The sequence below is a fragment of the Aquarana catesbeiana genome, linkage group LG04 (assembly GCF_042186555.1).
Source record: "Aquarana catesbeiana isolate 2022-GZ linkage group LG04, ASM4218655v1, whole genome shotgun sequence".
Lineage (NCBI taxonomy): Eukaryota > Metazoa > Chordata > Amphibia > Anura > Ranidae > Aquarana > Aquarana catesbeiana.
Genome location: NC_133327.1, coordinates 309,165,904 through 309,188,999, shown reverse-complemented (window position 1 = coordinate 309,188,999; position 23,096 = coordinate 309,165,904). Strand labels below are relative to the sequence as shown.

The window sequence follows — 23,096 nt, the reverse complement described above, 5'->3', positions numbered from 1 at the left end:
ATGTACTTCCATACACCTAGCCATTCTAATAAAGGTTTGCTTCATGCATAACATTCCATTGCTTTTAGGGCTACTAGAGTATCCAGATGGGTAAAGAAAATTACTAATTTACCAAAACAAGATAAATAGATGGACCAGTATTAAAATTACATGTTACAAAGTTTATTTAAAAATATATACATTTGGCTCATGACGCATGTAATGCAAAATCAAGATAAAATGTAGTAATAATAGGCTTGATAATAATCAAAATCAACACCTATTTTGTTAGTTAGTTACGAGAAAATAACATAAAATACTCTAGGTTTGCAGCACTTTTAAGGATGGTAAATTGCAGGACTTGAGGGCAGCAGTCATTGATATTTTGTTAATTAGAATGTGCCATGAATCACAGTTAATGCCCTGAAACAACTTTGACTAATCTTTAAATGTCTGATGACTTGCTAAAGAATGGCAGATGCTCTGACAGTATATTTTCACTCTATTGGTTTGTTGTCTTGCATACAAACACAGCCTTTAAAAGTCTTCACTGCTCCAGCATCCAGAGATCGCACAGCGTTTGCATGGATCTCATTTCCCAGTTTTTCAGCCATGTAACATTTACAGACTGTCAATGTTTGTCAAAATAGCTCTTCTCCTTTCTTCAGGCCATGCATCACTCTCAGCTCAGATTTGATGAAGTATCCCTCTTCATAAGATCGAATCAATTTCACATGAAAAACAAAACAAAAATATTATCTTATAGCTTTCTGAGCAGCTATTTCTCCTTTTTAATGTGTTTTTTGTGAAATATGTGAGCACAAAAAGCAGTAAATATTTTGCAGAATAAAATGTACACTGATTGTTGCTTCTTTCAAAGGGCAGAGTATGACTGTTTTGGAATTACTTTTGACCCATCCGGGGTGATAATTATTTGCATCCCCTTCATCCCCAAAATGGCCAATGCCCTTGAAAGAAGTGACAATCAGTGTACATTTTATTCTACAATATTTTTTTTCTCCTATTGATGGTCAAGGCTGAAAAGTGATAGCTAAAAGGGATGAAGCACTGCTACAGTGATGTAGATGGTTTGTACATATGCCAGCTTTTAACGGAACAACTGATACACTGAATTTCGCAGTTTCTGAGAGGAGTGTAATATTTACCAACATTGACACAGGAAGCTACTTTCTAATATGTATTTTGAGAATATTAAACAAAAAAGCTTTTGCTTTGCAAACGCAGATCATAATCTCCCCCTTAAAGTGTTACTAAACCCAGGACCCTGCATTCTCTATATCGGGTCTCCCACAGTACACAGAACATAGCAATGCAATTATTTTAGTAAATATTAACTGCTAAACACCTTTTCTCATCAGCAGTTTATAGCAGTCTTGTGACTTCTATCAGTGTCTGGCCGAGCACTAGGTAAAGCTTGTAGGAGGAGTTTTCATTGTCCTCTGACTGACCTATGAGGCTGGATGACCACTGACTTTCTGTCTAGACAGTGCTGATTGGCCCTGTGCCAATCACATGCACCCTCCGAAAAAAAAAAAAACTCTCTAGCAATACACAACAAACTGAGCACGTGCAGAGTGCCCCAAGGCTCTGTATTATCAAGAGATGGATTGGGAACTGTGGAGGAGGGGGAGAATCTGAGAAGACAGGACCAAACAGCCTTTTTACACAATGCAGAGGATTAACTCCTGGATTAACACTGTTCCACAGTGAGTATAACAAGCATGCTTTATTGCATATACAGACTGATTTTACTGTTTTGGGTTTAGTAACACTTTAAGTCTCATTTACATTTTTGACCTTTTTCTTTTTTTGGTAGCAAACAGCAGAGCTGGAACAGAGCAACACTTTGGCTTTTGTTCTTAAAACTCAGCAGATTGTAAAGATGAAGTTACTGGAAGTGGGAAATCGAGCAAGTTACAGCAATGCTTTTTTCACACATTCACATCTGCTATTTGTTTTTGAGAAGTTCAGATCTGATGACCTGCCATTTCTTTCTTCTTTTTTCTTGGTAAAATTATAACTAAACTTTCTCCTTTACTGTCCCAGCCCACCAAGCCCATGGTCAGTTTTTTCAATAGAAAGAGAGATCCTGCAAAAACCCCTAACACCAGCTGGTCAGTTCTCCAACACCCAAGATGGGGGTATCAACACATATTCTTGGTGGACAAGTCTTGTATCTCTTATTTCAATGTGTTTTTGTTCTTATTAAAAAGGGAAAATATGCCATCACTCAATCTGCCAGTGTGTTAACATCTGTGCCTGACAAATGTTTGGGTCTTTTATATGCTCTTGAATCCAGAGGATTGGTTAACCAAGGTATATCCACAACTTCAGAAATGTACCTTGGGGAGCAGCTAGATCACAGGTTAAATGCCAGGAGACAAACATTCATAGTTCAACAAAATGATATACTGTATATACCAGCACTATATCAAACATAACTTAACAATATTGTGAATACAATGTCAAAAATGTATAAAGTGCAAAATTAATTACGGTCAGAACCAAGGCACAAAACTATCATCAGTGATTAAAAATCTATGTCCAGTCTGTGTTTAACTCCACAAACGCATTTCCACCTTCATGTTCTGTGTGATATAAATAGTTTATTACCGAATTCCCATGAACCCTTATAAATGAGTCAAGAAACGCTTATTTCAGATGACTATGCGTACAGTAAAACCTTGGTTTGAGAGTAACTTGGTTTGCAAGACAAGCAAATTTTTTTAATAAATTTTGACCTGATATACAAGCGATGTTTTGATATAAGTTGTAAAGCGCTACGTAAACTGTTGGCGCTATATAAATATTGTATAATAATAATATAATAATATAAGAGTAGCATCACGCCACAACTGAGTATAAAAGAGAAGAGAGGTGCCTCTAAGTGTAGCAATATGGTTACATTTAATGAAGGTACAACATTTAGAAACTCACATGGTTGATGATTAAAAGAGGCACATCTACATATGCAGGCATCCGGGGTAAAGATGTCCACATAGACCATCCTCCTCACTGCCATCAATGTCCTCCCTTCCACTCCGGTAACGATTGCAGACTGACAGCGGTGAGAGCCAGTGGTGCGGAGGATGGCCTATGTGAACAGCTTTACCCCAGATGCCTGCATACTTAGATGCGTCTCTTTTAATCATCAACCATGTGAGCTGCTAAATGTTGTACCTTCATTAAATGTTACCATATTGCTACACTTAGAGGTGCCTCTCTTCTCTTTTATACTCTGTAGCTCCTACTGGATTTTGCTTCTAATCCCCTTGTGGAGGCTTCCATTTGTGGATGGATATTTTATGGTTACACAACCTATCACATTACTATAATCTTTTTATATGGACTATAAACTGAAGGACCTATGAATAAATGGTTGTGGAACGAATAATTTGAGTTTACATTATTTCTTATGGGGAAATTTTCTTTGATATGCAAGTGCTTTGGATTACAAACATGTTTCTGGAACAAATTATGCTCGCATTCCAAGGTTTTACTGTAGTTGGCTGGACATCAGTATTTTCCCCCTCAGCAGGGCTCTTTTGTACGGTATAAGCAAGACTCCACACCCTCTCCCACTCTTCTCCTCTATTACTCCAGCTGCAGGCCCTGATTGCCTCCAATACTCCTCAGCTCAGACCAGCATTAAAACAAACATAATTTCATAGTGTAATATGTATAAGATCTGAATTGTCTGACTCAAGCAATATTATACTCACATAACAATAAACATGACAATGTTCTAAAATTTCAACACTACAGATAAATGAAAGGCTCACCGGATTTGCATTATTTATTATAAATAGGCAAGTCCTGAAATGCTTTCCACCATTAAGACCAGGACATTCAAGCTGTTACCTTCTCCACTGCAGCTTTTTCTTCCTTGTAAGTAAACATGACATTTGCTACAAACTACAGCTCCTCTCCTATACTTTTCCAATTGTCGCTCAAATCCACCTCTTACAATCCTCAGCTCAGGACCGGATTAAAGCATAAACAACACCAAAGTGCACTATGTTTCTAAATTTTAAATGGTTTATGTACAGTATAAGGTATTTTTTTCACATAACAAGCAATGTGCAAGCCCCATCAAAACATAAAGAATCCCCATTACTTTAGATGAATAATAGTTTCCCCTGACTTACATGTAAGTAAGAGCAGTCTGGAAGACATTCAGGTCATCCCCATCTCAACCAGATAAGAAGGAACCACCATCTAATCCTTTCCTCTATTCCTTCAGTTGTGGCCCAGATACAGCTCCTCTTTGGCTCCACCGTGCAAGACCCGCATAAAAAAATAAAAAAGACCATAGTGCAGGAAAGTTTTCTGCACTATGGGCATATTTATTTTTTGAATATTACAGTATATAGCACTGGTACATTTCAAAATGTGTTCATTTATATAACACTGAGGTGTTTCTCCTGCGGCTGGGGTTGGAAATGGTGATTTGTTCTTTTTTAGCACATGGATTAATCTTAATTATATACACGTTCTTGCTTTTGGATAATGGATGTCAGCAAAACTTCACATCATTCGCTAAGCTTGGGGGCAAATTCCCTTGCAAAGTGCAACTTTCCCTGAAAAGTGATCAGCCTGTTTGCCATTAGTGAATCAACCCTATCAGTCATAATGTCATTGAGGGATCCTGCAGGCAACATAAGTTTTAGTACCCCTGTGTGGTGATTTTTAGTGCATTACAGCATGCAGGTTAAGCAACACAAAGACATTTGGATAGGATGGGGGAAGGTGAGAACCCATGCTGGTTTTACAGCTATTCGGGGCTTCATTAGAAAAATTCCCCTTCACTTTCTGTTCTGGGGACAACCTTTTACCAACCAGGAAATGAGGAAAATCTGCAAAAGAGTAACAACAAAAAAAAGTTGACAGAGGTTCTAGAATTTGCCTATTAAAGTGGTTGTTAACGCACTTAGTGTTGTTGCTACCATCCCCTTAGTTATAATAAATGCTGTGCCCCACTGTATGTGTCTTGTAAAAGATCCGCCGATAAATACCTTACTTTATAGCGCCGATCAGCGGTCACGTGACCGGCCGTCTCTCTCCTCTCCAGGTCTAACAGCAAAGCAGGCGGAGCCGAGAAACCCCCGCTGACGTCAGCCGGGAGGAGGAGAGAGACGGCCGGTCACGTGACAGCTCAGCGGCACTATAAAATAAGGTATTTATCAGTGGATTTTTTATAAAACACATATAGTGGGGCACATCATTTATTATAACAGAGGAGATTGTAACAACGACAATATCTTATGATACCAGCAAGTAGGGGGGGGGCGGGCACTGGTACGAGCTGACAGGCAGGGAGGGGAGGGGGAGGAGAACACAGGAGAGCAGAGAGCAGGGCTGCAGATAATGGAGGCACATAAACTGACCACGGTGTCAGACCACAAATCTTGGCATTCAATGCTGTAGCATCATTAAATGTGTAGATTTTGGGCATATTTATGGGTAGTGACAAAAGCATTATCAAACTGACTATTACGTCCCTGGTTATCTGACTACAGAGTCACTCCCCTTTCCTAAGATGTATGAAGTGATGATGTCTACTGACATACACTCCATGTAATTTTGGTAAGACTGTGTTTTTTTGAATTTATGTTTTAGCATCCAGTAGAATTATTGTTATTGGTATAATTATTCTAAGGTCATGAGAGATTGCGTGCCTTAGATCCATGCCTTGTTACGCTGTGTGCTCAAACCACTGTAAAATGACAGTGGCAGGGTGTACATGGACATCAGAGGACTACAGTTTTATGGGCATTCTTTGAAAAATACCTTCAATTAGAGCTTCGAAAAAAAATCTGCGATTTTTAAAAAAAGAACTTGATTCACGATTCGAATCAAGTTTTTTTTTTTTTTTTGATGGACACCGCGCCGGTAATGAGGAGCTGCGGGCAGGAGTTTTTAGGTGAGGCCGCGGCTTTAGCCTAGTCCGCGGTGCGCCGGTCCTGGTGAAAAAAAAAAAATCTAAAAAATTGATTTGCTGAAAATTTGAATCGATTTGACCTCTCAACTCGATTCAAGATTCAAATCGATTTTTTCCCCAGCCCTACGTTCAATTATCAGATTTGCGAAAACTGTTCAGAAAGCCTTCAAGAATGACATACCACAGACACACAGCTTATTTAAACAGCTAAGAATAGTTAAATGGTAACATTTTAAATGAATTACCATATTTCAGGATTATAAAATGATATACAGGAACCTTTTAAGGATTATAGAAGACCAAATTTTAATTTTCATGGGGTCCTAATAGGTCACTTTTAGTAAAGCTGGTTCTAGAAAATTTTTACAGATAAAATACTAATATTTTTACTAAGGGCTGAAAGGAAAAGGAATACTGTTCATTGGATGGGATACAATGCTAATCATCACAAAACAGAATACATCTGATCCCCATAGTCAGAAAAAAGCAGGGAAAGTGGTATCTGCAGAGCTGCAAGAGATACAACAATGCCACTAAAACATATTTTTTTTAGCTATTACCCTGTTAAGAATTGACTTATTACAAGCCAAATTAGTTCACTTCAAGCCTCATTTGACTCAGTAGTCTCAAATGCTTATAGGTGTATTTAGTGGCTTTCATTCTACAATCCTAAAGGAGATCCATAGTAACAGCATAAGCTTTACATCAGTATTATAATAACAATACAATCATTTTTTTTTTGACATTCCAATATAAGCTTACCCACTTGAGCCCCGGACCATTATGCTGCCTAAGGACCAGAGGTCTTTTTCCAATTTGGCACTGCGTCGCTTTAACTGCTAATTGCGCGGTTATGCAATGCTGTACCCAAACAAAATTTGCGTCCTTTTCTTCCCACAAATAGAGCTTTCTTTTGATGGTATTTGATCACTTCTGCAGTTTTTATTTTTTGCGCTATAAACGGAAAAAGACCGAAAATTTTGAAAAAAAATGATATTTTCTACTTTTTGTTATAAAAAAAATCCAATAAACTCAATTTTAGTCATACATTTAGGCCAAAATGTATTCGGCCACATGTCTTTGGTAAAAAAAATGTCAATAAGCGTATATTTATTGGTTTGCGCAAAAGTTATAGCGTCTACAAACTAGGGTACATTTTCTGGAATTTACACAGCTTTTAGTTTATGACTGCCTATGTCATTTCTTGAGGTGCTAAAATGGCAGGGCAGTACAAAACCCCCCCAAATGACCCCATTTTGGAAAGTAGACACCCCAAGGAAATTGCTGATAGGCATGTTGAACCCATTGAATATTTATTTTTTTTGTCCCAAGTGATTGAATAATGACAAAAAAAAAAAAAAAAAAAAATATTTACAAAAAGTTGTCACTAAATGATATATTGCTCACACAGGCCATGGGCCTATGTGGAATTGCACCCCAAAATATATTCAGCTACTTCTCCTGAGTATGGGGATACCACATGTGTGGGACTTTTTGGGAGCCTAGCCGCGTATGGGACCCCGAAAACCAATCACCGCCTTCAGGATTTCTAAGGGTGTAACTTTTTGATTTCACTCTTCACTGCCTATCACAGTTTCGGAGGCCATGGAATGCCCAGGTGGCACAACCCCCCCCCAAATGACCCCATTTTGGAAAGTAGACACCCCAAGCTATTTGCTGAGAGGCATATTGAGTCCATGGAATATTTTATATTTTGACACAAGTTGCGGGAAAGTGACACTTTTTTTTTTTTTTTTTGCACAAAGTTGTCACTAAATGATATATTGCTCACACAGGCCATGGGCCTATGTGGAATTGCACCCCAAAATACATTTAGCTGCTTCTCCTGAGTATGGGGATACCACATGTGTGGGACTTTTTGGGAGCCTAGCCGCGTACGGGGCCCCGAAAACCAATCACCGCCTTCAGCGTTTTTAAGGGCGTGAATTTTTGATTTTACTCTTCACTGCCTAACACCGTTTCGGAGGCCATGGAATGCCCAGGTGGCACAAACCCCCCCAAATGACCCCATTTTGGAAAGTAGACACCCCAAGCTATTTGCTGAGAGGCATGGTGAGTATTTTGCAGCTCTCATTTGTTTTTGAAAATGAAGAAAGACAAGAAAAAACTTTTTTTTTTTTTCTTTTTTCAAATTTCAAAACTTTGTGACAAAAAGTGAGGTCTGCAAAATACTCACTATACCTCTCAGCAAATAGCTTGGGGTGTCTACTTTCCAAAATGGGGTCATTTGGGGGGGTTTTGTGCCACCTGGGCATTCCATGGCCTCCGAAACTGTGATAGGCAGTGAAGAGTGAAATCAAAAATTCACGCCCCTTAGAAAGCCTGAAGGCGGTGCTTGGTTTTCGGGGTCCCGTACACGGCTAGGCTCCCAAAAAGTCTCACACATATGGTATCCCCGTACTCAGGAGAAGCAGCAGAATGTATTTTGGGGTGTAATTTCACATATTCCCATGGCATGTTTGAGCAATATATCATTTAGTGACAACTTTGTGCAAAAAAAAAAAAAAAAAAAAAAAAATTTGTCTCTTTCCCGCAACTTGTGTCGCAATATAAAATATTCCATGGACTCGACATGCCTCTCAGCAAATAGCTTGGGGTGTCTACTTTCCAAAATGGGGTCATTTGGGGGGGTTTTGAACTGTCCTGGCATTTTATGCACAACATTTAGAAGCTTATGTCACACATCACCCACTCTTCTAACCACTTGAAGACAAAGCCCTTTCTGACACTTATTTTTTACATGAAAAAGTTTTTTTTTTTTTGCAAGAAAATTACTTTGAACCCCCAAACATTATATATTTTTTTAAAGCAAATGCCCTACAGATTAAAATGGTGGGTGTTTCATTTTTTTTTTTCACACAGTATTTGCGCAGCGATTTTTCAAACGCATTTTTTGGGGAAAAAACACACTTTTTTAAATTTTAATGCACTAAAACACACTATATTGCCCAAATGTTTGATGAAATAAAAAAGATGATCTTAGACCGAGTACATGGATACCAAACATGACATGCTTTACAATTGCGCACAAACGTGCAGTGGCAACAAAATAAATACATTTTTAAAAGCCTTTAAAAGCCTTTACAGGTTACCACTTTAGATCTACAGAGGAGGTCTACTGCAAAAATTACTGCCCTCGATCTGACCTTCGCGGCGATACCTCACATGCATGGTGCAATTGCTGTTTACGTTTGACGACAGACCGCCGCTTGCGTTCGCCTTAGCGCAAGAGCAGGGGGCGACAGGGGTGCTTTTTTTTTTTTTTTTTTTTTTCTTTATTATTTTTTTGCTTTTTTATCTTATTTTTAAACTGTTCCTTTCATTTTTTTTTTTTTTAAATCATTTTTATTGTTATCTCGGGGAATGTAAATATCCCCTATGATAGCAATAGGTAGTGACAGGTACTCTTTTTTGAAAAAATTGGGGTCTATTAGACCCTAGATCTTTCCTCTGCCCTCAAAGCATCTGACCACACCAAGATCGGTGTGATAAAATGCTTCCCCAATTTCCCAATGGCGCTATTTACATCCGGCGAAATCTAAGTCATAAAATGCTCGTAGCTTCCGGTTTCTTAGGCCATAGAGATGTTTGGAGCCACTCTTGTCTCTGATCAGCTCTATGGTCAGCTGGCTGAATCACCGGCTGCATTCTCAGGTTCCCTGTTGAGACAGGAGAGCCAGAGAAAAACACGGAAGACGGTGGGGGGGGGGGGGGGGGCATTCCCTCCCACGGGTTGTAAAGGCAGTCTAGAGGCTAATTAGCCGCTAGGATTGCTTTTACATGAAAGCCGACCGCTGGCTGAAAAGAATGATACCAAGATGATACCTAAACCTGCAGGCATCATTCTGGTATAACCACTCAAAGTTGTGAATGGCGTACCTGAAGACAAAAAAATGGTTAACAATAAAGCACAGTAAACAATAAAGTATAAATAATTACATACCTGAAAAACAAACATGATAAAACATAATAACAATAACAATAACAATAACAATAAAACACTGCAGAATAGAATACAGTAAAAAAAGAGCAGAACAATAGAGAGAGAGAATAGAGAGAGAGAACAATAAAACGACAACTATTTTTTTTTATTTTATATATATTTTTTTTTTTTTTACACTTTTTTTGTAACTAACTTTTATAACTGTAACCGGTTCCAGGTTCGGGTCTCTCAAAATGCGATGGCATCTTGGGAGACCCTGTGAAAGTGTGCCTAGTCTGTGCAATGCTGTACCCTACGCTAATACTCAACTAGTGTATGGTAGCGTTCAAAACATTCACCAATGCAAAGACCAGGATTGTCAGGACAGAAGGGACAATAATAGCGGGTGTCACGCCTATATCCGCGTTTGCTGCAGACACAACATCTTTTTGGGGGGGTTCGTTGGGTAGGGGTACTCGGGAGCACATAAAAATGCCTCTCATGCAGCCGACTGCATTTCGTTGGGGGATGTGAATGGGGGAAGTACGGGCGCTGCAGAAGTGGTGGGTTCCCAATTAGGATTGGCGAATGCAGCAGGAAGGGCACTATGGGCACGATGGGCCTGTGTTTGTCTTCTTGGTGGCAGCGGGACACTACTTGTGCTTGTCACCTCACCAGCTTGAACTGCACTTATGGGACTCGCCACGTCACCAAGTGTTACTGCAGTGCTGGTTTGACTACGACCGGGGTGTACTAGGCCGCTGGTGCTTGCCAGTTCAATAAAAAGCTTCCAAAAAAACTGTTAGCGATCGCAGGGATCAGGCCTGACTCTGCAAACGCTGCAGTTATGCGTTTAGTGTTTTGTAAGTGACAGTGATCGATCGATACTGCACTTGGGTGGGCTGGACTGGGCCGGGCGGAGGGGCAAAACGCAGGTGCTAGCAGGTATCTGGGTTGATCCCGCTAACACTGCGTTTTTGGGAACCCTAAACTGCTGGGGACGCTAGTATAGATCTGATCTGATCGGATCAGATATTGATCCGTTCAGATACTATACCACTAAAGGAGGCGTATGCTGCGTGCGTGGGTGTTAGTGGTACTGGCGCTAACCTGACGCTGCCTGGGGCCGGTGCTTGCTAGTTCACCAAAATGCTACCAAAAAAACTGTTAGCGATCGCAGGGATCAGGCCTGACTCTGCGAACGCTGCAGTTATGCGTTTAGTGCCTTGTAAGTGTCAGTGATCGATCGATACTGCACTTGGGTGGGCTGGGCTGGGCCGGGCGGAGGGGCACAACGCAGGTGCTAGCAGGTATCTGGGCTGATCCCGCTAACACTGCGTTTTTGGGAACCCTAAACTGCTGGGGACGCTAGTATAGATCTGATCGGATCAGATATTGATCCGATCAGATACTATACCACTAAGGGAGGTGTACGGTGCGTGCGTGGGTGTTAGCGGTACTGGCGCTAACCTGACGCTGCCTGGTGCTTGCTTGCCAGTTCACCAAAATGCTACCAAAAAAACTGTTAGCGATCGCAGGGATCAGGCCTGACTCTGTGAACGCTGCAGTTATGCGTTTAGTGTTTTGTAAGTGACAGTGATCGATCGATACTGCACTTGGGTGGGCTGGGCGGAGGGGCAAAACGCAGGTGCTAGCGGGTATCTGGGCTGATCCCGCTAACACTGTGTTTTTGGGAACCCTAAACTGCTGGGGACGCTAGTATAGATCTGATCAGATCAGATATTGATCCGATCAGATACTATACCACTAAGGGAGGCGCATGCTGCGTGCGTGGGTGTTAGCGGTACTGGCGCTAATCTGACGCTGCCTGGGGCGACGCATATCACCGCCGGGCGATCAGGGGGCTAAACCTTTATTAGGTAATAAACGGCGGGTGCCCTGACACTATAAAAAATAAACGAACTAACCTGCGTCACCCGTAACGGTTATACGGTGATCAGTGGTGAAAGGGTTAACTAGGGGGCAATCAAGGGGTTAAAACATTTATTAGGTAGTATATGGGGGTCCCTGTCACTATAAAACGCTGACGGCGAACCTAAATATTTACCTCACTAACTAGCGTCACCAGCGACACTAATACAGCGATCAGAAAAATGATCGCTTAGCAACACTGGTGACAGGGGGTGATCAAGGGGTTAAAACTTTATTAGGGGGGGTTAGGGGGGTACCCTAGACCTAAAGGGGGGTGATACTCACTGTCCCAACACTGTAACTGTCACAAACTGACACTATGCAGTAATCAGAAAAAAAAAAAAAAAAAAAAAAAAAAAACCTGCTGGTGTCAGTTTGTGACAGGGGGGGGGGGGTGATTGGGGGGGGATCGGGGGGCGATCGGGGGGGGGATCGGGGTGTTTTGTATGCCTGGCATGTTCTACTGTGTGTGTGTGTGTTGTGCACTCACATTGATGTCTTCTCCCCTCGGCGCTGGAACGGAAAATACCGAGCCGAGGGGAGATGACATCATTTCCTTTGCTGCTGTTTAGCATACAGCAGCAAAGGAGTGTTCCCATTGGCCGGCGGCGATCGCGAGGGGGGGGCCACGAACGGATGGCCTCCCCCTCATCTCGGATCGCCGGGGAACAGAACGGGACCGCTTCGGGCACCGGGGGGGGGTCCGATCGGACCCCCCACCCGCGAGAGGCAAATCACGTACATGTACGTGATTTTGCCTGCCCGTGCCGCCTTGCCGACGTAAATCGGCGTTAGGCGGTCCTTAAGTGGTTACTCAACAAACTTTCATATTGTTAATGCTGTCTGTTTTCTGGCCATCTCTTTCTGTATTCCTTGCATGCTTTGCAGCTTCTTCTCTACTGTTTACTTTAAATTTCTAAGGTCCAGGGTCGTATCTACCACAAGGCAATCAAGGCGTTTGCTTTGGGTGGCACTTTTCAGGGGGGAGCAGATTTATATAATGTACAGGAGAGAGAGAAGAGCTTATATAATGTACGGAGGGAGAAAAGAGTGTGTATAATGTACAAGAGGGAGAGAGAGAGGCCTGCTGACCCCATCCTCTGCCCCATTGACCACATACTTTGCCCTACTGACCCTGTCTTTTGCCCTTTCTGACCCCATCCTATGCCCAGCTAACCCCATTTTCTGCTCACTGACCACATGCTTTGCCCTACTGACACTGCCCTCTGCCCTACTGACCCCATCCTCTGCCCCACTGAACCCATGCTCTACCCTACTGACCCTATCCTCTTCCCCGCTGACCCTATCCCCTGCCCCACAGACCCCATGCTCTGCCCTACTGACCCCAGTCCTATACCATGCTGAGCCCATCCATTGCCCCATTGACCACATATGTGGCACTTGGACGAATCATGTCTCAGGGTCTAATAAGGAAGCTGTGAATGGCTGAAGCTTCCTCATCAGATCCTGAGACAAGAATGGTATACCACAGCTGGGGTGGGACAAATTTAGATTGGGAGGGGCACCCGATTTTAGTCTTGCCTAGGGCAGCACAAAACTAAAATACACCACTGGTAAGGATTACATATCCCATGGTACCTTGCTGCCTGCAAGCACCGATTCCTGCACTGACTCCACCTCCTAAACCTCCTCCTCTCAGTAACTTTGTAGTTCAGAAGGCAGGCTCTGTGAAATGTGTGACACAGCAATGCCCACTCACAGGGCATAGTGAATACCTGTCACAGAATTCAATGAACTAAATGTGTGAGGATTTTCACAAAGTTAGATTAGAAACTTCAATATTTCTCAGAATAATAGGAGTAGGCTAGAAATAATTGAAATTCAATTTGGAAATGAGAGAATTGATTTTAAATTTTTACCATATACAGTATATGCATTAACAACTGATTGGTAGTATTTTTTGAATACTACAGGCATATTTATGGCAATAAAAACAGTACATGACCAGGTTATGCAAGGTTGCAAGGTTATAATTTGAGTCTTAAATTGTGACTCTGGGCTTTATATAGGTATATTGTATATACAAAAAGCTAAACTATTTGGTTGGTAAGACAGGTTGGTTTGCTTATTTTCCTAAGCAGCGGGCACAGAAAGGACCTCCCTAAGCATTTAATGGTTTTGGGTAATAATCCTCTGTGATGAAAGATACCAAAAAGAAAACAGCACTATTTTGAGCCTGAGCTTCTTCTCTGGGGAGGCCTACAGCGCATGTGCTTAGTGAGCTGTTATGTTATATTTTCTATAAAGTTTTACCAGTCCAGTAATATACTGGCTGAACTGAATTTTCACCTAGCACAGCAAGCAGTGAACTTCATTTCAACAGAGTAGACTTTTTTCATCTTATGTTTCTCTAGGGAAGATAGTTAGAATTCTGCTCAAACACTCTAATTTGTACACCCTGGTCCCCTGTGACACTTTGTAGCAGTGGGGGTGACATCCAGCCATCCCTGTTACAGATCTACAGCTTTCTGTGTCACCACCCAGCCTCTAGACTATCCCTTGATTAGGAAAGAGCTTCATGAACCAGCAAAGCCCTGTGCTCTCTTCCTTCTCCTGTGAACTAATTAGAGATCTCCTTCTCCAGCCTTACCAGTGCAAAGAGTCTCATCTAACCTTCACGTGAAGTCTGTTTAATGTTGAATGAGCGGGTTTTGGCAAAATATATAGATTTGATACCGTTATAAAAAATACATTGTAGCAGACCTTATAGCATTTTAATAACAAAGTGGAATCCCGGTTTAAAGTCTAATGTTTTTTTAGACTCCTATTTTCTTGACCCCTCTTCTCTGTGACTCCAGTGGCTGAAACATATTAGTATGACCCTTTTGTAAAATGTGATAAAGACAGAACTTCAAAGTTTCAGACTTTTATTGTAGGACTGGAGATGCATGTGTTTTTTTACATCTTGGTTGCCCCGTCACCCTTTAGTTAACAAGAAATGGGTAGTTCTTGGTGGAGCTGAAGACATACATGTGCCAGTGCAAGTTTTTGACAGAGCATCTATAACACTTTACTGCCCTCTCTGCCCCACAACTGTAGTGAAATGGCATTACAGTTGTGTGAAATGCACAGAGCAGAGGTGCTGTTAAAGAGGAACTGCAGTCTGCTCATATAATTTGTAATAAATCATCTTTACCATTCTGAAGCTTCCCTCCAACCACTTTGCATATTATTTTATAGATACTGTGATTCTGTACTTGCCACATATGCTGCAGAAATCTCCCTCCACCAAGTCTGGCTGCATCCATTTTAACTGTGGGCAGCTGAAACTGCTGCCTGTTCACTTCCTGGATTTACACAGAGGCACACCTCCAGCTCTGCAGCCCTGCAGCTCTCATTGGCCCTCTTATGACTCATCCCCCTCCCTTCCTGGCAAACTCTCACAAGTGTTGGAGAGAGAGCTGTGCATGATGTCATAAGCCTAGGCTTTTTACCAGACAAGAAACAGGAAGTGGGCTGTATAAGGTATTTACTGGCAGAAAAAAATGTTTTACTGTCCAAAGTTAAATCAACAAGGGCAGAAGATTTAATAGATGGAAAGTTGAAAAAATGACTGAAGGATCGCTTTAACCACTTACAGACTGGAAGATTTGGCTGCTTAATGACCAGGCCATTTTTTGCGATATGGCGCTGCGTCACTTTAATGCCATCCTTTTTTCTCACAAATAGAGCTTTCTTTTGGTGGTATTTGATCACCTTTTATTTTTTGCGCTATAAACAAAAAAAGAGCGACAATTTTGAAAAAACAACAATAATAATAATAAATAAACCATAAAATGATTTAAAAAAAACAAATTTCTTCCTCAGTTAGGACCAACATATATTCTTCTACATATATTGGTAAAAAAAATCGCAATAAGCGTATATTGATTGGTTTACGCAAAAGATATAGCGTCTACAAACTATGGGAAAGATTTATGGCATTTTTATGGCATTTTTATTATTATTATTATTATTTTTACTAGTAATGACGGTGATCTGCAATTTTTAGCGGTACTGCGACATTACGGCGGACAGATTGGACACTTTTGACACATTTTTGGGACCATTGACATTTATACAGCAATCAGTGCTGTAAAAATGCACTGTTTACCATGTAAATGTCACTGGCAGGGAAGGGGTTAACACTAGGGGGCGATTAAGGGATTAAATGTATGTTCCTTGGGTTCTTGGGTGTGTCCTAACTGTGAGGGGATGGGACTGACTGGAGGAAGAGACATATCGTTTTTCCTACTTAGTAGGAACAAATAATATGTCTCTTCTCTCCTGACAGAACAGGGATTTGTGTGTTTACACACACAATTCCCTGTTCCTGCAATCGTGCATGGCCGGCGGCGACCGTGCCCGCCAGCCAGGCGCATCAGGTTCCCCACCATGCAGCGGGCGCCTGCTATCGCCCTTAAAGGTACAGAAGTACCCATACGGCGATTTGTGGCAATTAACCACTTTGCCGACGTATATAGACGAGAGCCGGTCGGCAAGTGGTCAAGCAATCACTTACAGTTGAAACCTCCTAAAAACCGATGAGTTATTCTGCTTCCTGTGATGTCTGCAATTGATAGATCACAAGACCAAGCACTAACTTGCCAGTCATCAATAAGTTTCTGTCAGCTATATTTAACTTGGCACATTTTGAAGTACTAAAAACCAATATATTCCTCTTGCCAAAGCTATTCTTATCCTGTATCAAACTCAATTTATAAAAATTGCTACAAATGAAAAAAATAAATAAAAAAAGTGTTTCCCATACTGTGACAGACCCAGCCAGGACAGGGGCTTTTGGAGTGGATTGCAGGGTGGCCTCTTACCCACTGACTATGGGCCCTGACTTTTAAGGGAACACTTCTCTTTGGGAGGTGTATGCCTGGGGGACCCTTGGAGTGATCATGTTTCTGATTCAAGTTCATGCCTCCCCAAAACACACAGACTCTGGGAATCTAGGCTCGGGATCCATATTTAGGGCCTAGATACCCCATTACCAACAATGACTGCTTCACACTGTGAAACTCATAGCAGATGTTAATATCATCAGTAAGCCACCTGGTGCTGGTGGTCTCCTGCTATAGCCTGGTTATTAGGGTGTTATGTGTTATTCTGCTAAGTATGTCTTTCCCATTGTTAATTGTTAATTGGGACATCTATTTTTTCTGTCTGTCTGAACAGCTCTTGGAGATGAGAATAATCTTGTGAACACTTTAACTTGTTATAGAACTATTGTGAGGTGTTATGTGTTTTTAGTTATAAAAATGTGCATTGTACAGTACTTCAGTGTTGTAGGTGCCGAACAGTCTGGTCTCCTAGGTTGGGTTAAGTGCCTAGTTAATTAGCTCATGTTAATTGGATCACTGTCAGCTATTAGTTGCTAGGGGGGGAGTAGCATACGGTTTATGTTGGTTGTTCCTTAGTTATGTTGATTATATTCCTGTATACAGTTGCCTTTCTCATAAACAATTCAATTCAATAAACAGTTCCAGTTCTCACAAAAGCTATTGTTGGCTAGTCTTGTATGCTGCAGCTAAATGTCATTATTGTATCTTCCAAAAAACACAATATGCCTGGCGATTTGGTTGTTGCTAGGACACGACGTGACCCCGATCTCTGTAAAGAGCCACATCCTTGGCTCTTTAACCATGTGATTGGCTGTGTCCAATCACAGCCGCCCACGTGTAAACACGGAGATGCCGATGCTGCAGGGAACAACAAAACATGTATTTAGGGCAGTGATCATCAGAGCCCTGATTACAATATAGTGCCACCATGTCACCAATCAGTGCCAGCAATTAGTGCCAACCATTGCCCACCAGTGCCAGAAATCAGTGCCCACCAGTGCCAGCAATCAGTGCCCACCAGCACCCACAAGTGCCACCAATCAATGCCCATTAGTGATGCTAGTCAGTGCTGGCTATCAGTGCCGCCTATCAATGCCCATCATTGCTGTCCATCAATGCCCATCAGTGTTGCCCATCAGTGCCACCCACCAATGCCCATCAGTGCCGCCTATCTGTGCTGCCTATCAGTGCCCACCAGTGCCACCTATCAGTGCCGCCTATCAGTGTCCATCAGTGCCACATATCAGTGTCACCTATCAGTGCCCATAAGTGGGGCATATTAGTGCTTCCTCGTCAGTGCCACCTAATCAGTACCCATAAGTACCGCCTCATCAATGCCCACCAGTTCAGTCTATCAGTGCCCATCAGTGAAGGAGAAAAATTACTTAATTACAAAATTTACTAACAGAAACACATTTTTTTTCAATTATTATTTTTTTTTTTTTTTTTAAGTAAAAAATAAAAAAAAACAGCAGTGATTAAATACCACCAAAAGAAAGCTCTATTTGTGTGAAGAAAATGATAAAAATTGCATTTGGGTACAGTGTAGCATGACCGCGCAATTATCATTCAAAATGCGACAGCGCTGAAAGCTGAAAAATTGCCTGGGCAGGAAGGGGGTGTAAGTGCCCTGTAGACAAGTGGTTAAGTTGATTTTATTTTTCATTCCCATTGAACTGTACAGGGAAAAGTATTTCTACCATGAACAAAAACCTATGTGCCCAATCCCCAAGTAATAAAAAAAATAAAAAAATAAAAAAATCAGGTATATGAAAAGGAACCTGTCCGAAAAATTGGTAATGTTATATCTAAATTTAGTTACTGAAAAATGCATCATGTGTCAGCCCTGATTTGTTAGGGCAGCAGGATCGTGTAAGATGAATAAGACAGATAATATTTGTAAGGCAACGAGAGCTCATAAATGCATACCTTTTCATTATACTGTAGATTGAGTTTCCATGTGAGCCGATGTTATCTTATGAAAATTATAATGCATAAAAAGTCAATAATTTTCTGGAAAGCTTATAAAAAAAGAGCATAAATCACTCTTAATAAGTCATGCCTTTTAATGCTTACTTGCTGTCTGATTAACACACAGTCTACTTTGTTAATTGAAATGAGAGGTTTTATCCATCTGCAAAGCAATCACAAGGCAGCTAAATTAAATGCCTTTTCTTAACTCTGGTGCAATTTATCAATATTTAGCAATGTGCTGGTCTGCACAAGCTAACGATGCAATCCACTATGACAGAAAAACTGCACTGGAGCCAGTATAAAGGACTCCCTAAAATAAGAGCCATTACATGTAGTTTAATTAGTGTGCAGCCCAAAAACTGTTGCTAATATGTTCAAACACCAGGTGCTATACCATTATCTCATATATTTTCTATATGTTCTGAACCTCAGTCATTTTCACCCCAGGCAAGTGGGAGTCATCAACAGCTTGTAAACCAATTACTAATAGGAAGAAAGTAAACAGATATCACCCCTAAAATCCTAATACCGCTTAGTACTTTTGTTTCCATTTTATCATTGTAAGCCCGGCACAAATGTGACTATAATGGCTCAGAAAGTGAGATCTGGCAGAAGAACAAATACTTAACCAGCAGGTTCCCCATAATACAAATATATTAATGTTATCTTAAAGTACTGGGAGTTAATTTATTTTTAATAGAGGGGATTGTGCGGTTAATCTAATAGTATTGCAGACATAATAATAAAATAAGCTAAAGGCTTGGAATAAGAATTCAGAAAACAAAATTGTGTAAAAATTTTAAAAAGACAGTCTTCAAAGCTATTTTTGAAAATAACACTTTATAAATGTGCAGAGATAATGTTTGGTGAAGATGAGCAAATAAGGGGCAGGTAAAATATGTAACATTTTTATATGCTATCAATCTAAAATAGTACCTATACCCTAAATTACATCATTTCTCATACTAGAGGGCACACACTTTTCACATTTCTAACTGTTCATGTCTAGTCTATTATCAGGTAACCATACTGATACCTATACAAAGCATGGCTGTAGTTTACTAAAGGTGTAGTGGTCCAACAAATGGTGGTCCTAATAAATCCATTCAACTGAAATGATTATGAATGTAAAAAATACGTAGGCTACAATTGCCATGTGCTGTTCATCATTATGATCTTCTAGCTAAAATAACTTCCAAGTCACTTACACATTTGCAACCAGTGGTGTCAACACTCCTAATCAGAATATTTCTGAATCTACATTGTTAGAGTCAGAATGGGGTACCTGGAAACCACCAGAGTAAAGGAGAAGGAGAAGGAGGGCCAACTGAGCTGTACTCTTTGTGTGCCATGACAAAAATTGTGTGTGGCTACAAAGCACTGCATATTGGATGCAGCGTAGAGGGGGCATGGGTAAATACAGTCCAAGCCTGTTCACACTACAACACTAGCCAACTTTAAAAAATAACTTCATTAAAACACTTGGGGCTACTTATCAACCAGCAACTGTTGATTACTTGATTTCAAAACATTCTGAGTCATGGATCCAAAACAAATAGCCAATCAGAAAAGTGAACTTCACTCTGCAACTTTTCACTCAACTTTTCATGCTGCATGATTGCTCCAGGTCAGTGATTCTAATGCCGCGTACACACGAGCGGACTTTCCGGCAGACTTGGTCTGGCGGACCGGACTCCGTTGGACAATTCGATCGTGTGTGGGCTCCGTCGGACTTTTTTTCCCAAAAGTCCGACGGACCTAGAAATAAAACATGTTTCAAATCTTTCCGACGGACTCGAGTCCGGTCGACAAATCCGCTCGTCTGTATGCTAGTCCGATGGACTAAAACCGACGCTAGGGCAGCTATTGGCTACTGGCTATGAACTTCCTTATTTTAGTTTGGTCGTCCATCATCAAGTACGTATCCGTTGGACTTTGGTGTGATCGTGTGTAGGCAAGTCCGTTAATTCGGAAAGTCTGTTGGAAGTCCGTAGAAAGTCCGTGTGATAGTCCATCGGACCAGTCCGTTCGAAATGTCCGTTCGTGTGTACACGGCATTAGTAATGAACCTAGTAAAAGCCAAGCAAATAGTAAAGGCAGAAGTAGGTTAAAAAAAGGACTTCTTATTTATGATATCTTCATATTTCTCTGCATTGGTCACATTTAGTATGAATCCTCTAGGAGCATAGATGCTTGAGGCCTCACATATGACTTTTGCAATCTCATTGCAGGTTTGTGTAAGTAAAAGATGTGATAGTGTGATAGGATAACAGAAATTTTAATCCCGTACCCTCATCTTTTCACCCCAATGTTGTGCATATTTCTTACCGGTTATATTTATCCAAGGGGCAGGCCCATAGAGATCTTTTCTTTATGGCCTGACTGACTCCATGCAGTCTTCCTTGACTTCTTCACTTCAATGCTCGCAAATTAGCAGAATACATTCCTTTTATTTCAATAGAATCCCTGTCTTCACCCAATCAGACTGTTTATAGGTCTTCAGTTGAAATCCAGCAAATTTAGAACACGTCTGGAGAGGTGAAGGGGGAGTATGGGCAAGGTGTGAGACTTGCAGGAATGCAGACATTGTGAAGCAAGGCCATATGGCACCTAGTAGGTTACAAAATGAAAAAATATGGTCCAGGAAATCTTCACATATCCAGGTCTGCATTAATCAACCTACTGTTGACTTTAGTAAGATATGTGCAAAGTGCCCAACTACCATACATATCCTCTTCAGCTGTCCTTTTTGACCTAATGTATAGATCAGTATAAAAATGTATTTTAAAAGTGTCATATTGCACTAAACCTTTAGTTTAGTACAGCAAGTATTAAGAAAAAGTAGCAGTAAAAAAGGCATTTGTGGCTTTAACCAACATTTTTTTTTGTATATATTCTTTGTGGTCAGTGGAAATGGTGGTGTTGCAGTGGTATGCCCTTTCTCTGCATGTGTAATGCTAAATGGCGTTCCTCTTTCTCATCTGAGAAAGTTGAAAAATATTTACATGTGTTTTGCAAGGTTCTATAAAAGTGCAGTTATTTTAGTGTTAATGACCTAATATAGACTAGTCAGGAAAGATATCAATCTAAACAAATCAAACATAATCAATATTTTCCAAGAGATCTTTTTCTAATAGGTGATGTATTGGTTAATGGGCACGATGCTTTCTGATTTTTATTTCGGTTTAAAAGCAATACAAGATGCTGGGAAAGTATTTATATGCTGGGAAGGGAAAGATTCATTAAAGTGTGATTGCTGCGATTACACTAAGATTACACATTATGTGCCATTGACTTGAAAGGCAGTTAAAAGGGCAATTGCAGCATTTACTATTTAATGAATTTTACACACAGATATTTAACTATTCGAGGGCTTCTTTTGTAGCGTTTTCCACATTACTAATTCATGAGATGTTACATGTTGTGGGTCAAGCGATGTTCAATCTGTATTACATTATGTACCATTGTTAGCAGCACAGCATAAATCAGCCTCATGCAAGAAATAGAAAATATACATATGATATTAAATGACACTTGGTAAAGCAAATAGGTTGTAAAAATCAAGACAAGAAAAATACAGCATATATCTTGAACAAACTTTAAAGGAATTATATAGTGTGTTTGAATATATTTATATATTATTTATATTTATATATGTAACAAACATTTAGACAACATTATATGCATTTTTTGGTTTAGGTAAATAGGAAATATTGCACATGGTTTACCATTTGCAATCAGAAGGCGGTGCAGTCGAGTCAAGAGTCAGTTCTACACCACCATTTTACACTTTAACTGTACCTGAATCTAGTAGAAAGAAAGGGACATGTCCCCTTTATCGCTCTGTTCATACAATCTGTACAAAGGGCAGCTGCCGGACGTCTTAATAGGAAAGCCCAGTGTGGTCTTCACATGTTATATCATTAAAGTAACCTTTATTTAATGAGTATTTGTGCAATAAAAAAATGTATACAAAAAAATTATAAATGTTTAAATATTTTTTTATCTACCTATTGCCTTTATAGTTACCAATTAACAAAAATACTCCAACCTAAACAAAAACATTTCAACAATTTCAAATGGCAGAGCTTTTTGAATGATAAGCTTTTATTGGATTCAGGTCAACTTAAAGTGTTACTAAACCCACAACAGTAAAATCTGTCTGTATATGCAAAATAGCATGCTTGTTATACTCACTGTGGAACTTAAGGGGTTAATCCTCTGTATTGTGTAAAAAGGCTCTTTGATCCTGTATGGAGGGATCCACCCCCTCCTGCAGGGTCTCTCTTGGCAAGGCCAGATAAGACACAGTGAAGGTAGTAAAGTTGCACATGCTCAGTTTGGTCTCTATTGCTGGAGAGAACAATTCCTTGTTGAGCTGAGATTTTCAGGTCACATGGTATTGACATCACAATTTGGGCCTGTATACAGATCCTAAATGACAGCCCAGTCCCTC

At 40.5% G+C, this 23,096-nt stretch overlaps 1 protein-coding gene and 1 long non-coding RNA gene across 2 annotated transcripts in view; both read right to left on the bottom strand.

The window, feature by feature from the left end:
• Nucleotides 1-23,096, bottom strand: part of KCNQ5 (potassium voltage-gated channel subfamily Q member 5) — a 746,121-nt gene that overhangs the window by 639,920 nt on the left and 83,105 nt on the right. The window lies entirely within an intron of this gene.
• On the bottom strand, nt 141-22,482 carry LOC141140036 (uncharacterized). The gene is made up of 2 exons (XR_012243885.1): nt 20,969-22,482; nt 141-688 (listed from the first exon to the last, which is right to left on the bottom strand). It is a non-coding gene; the product is annotated as an uncharacterized lncRNA (long non-coding RNA).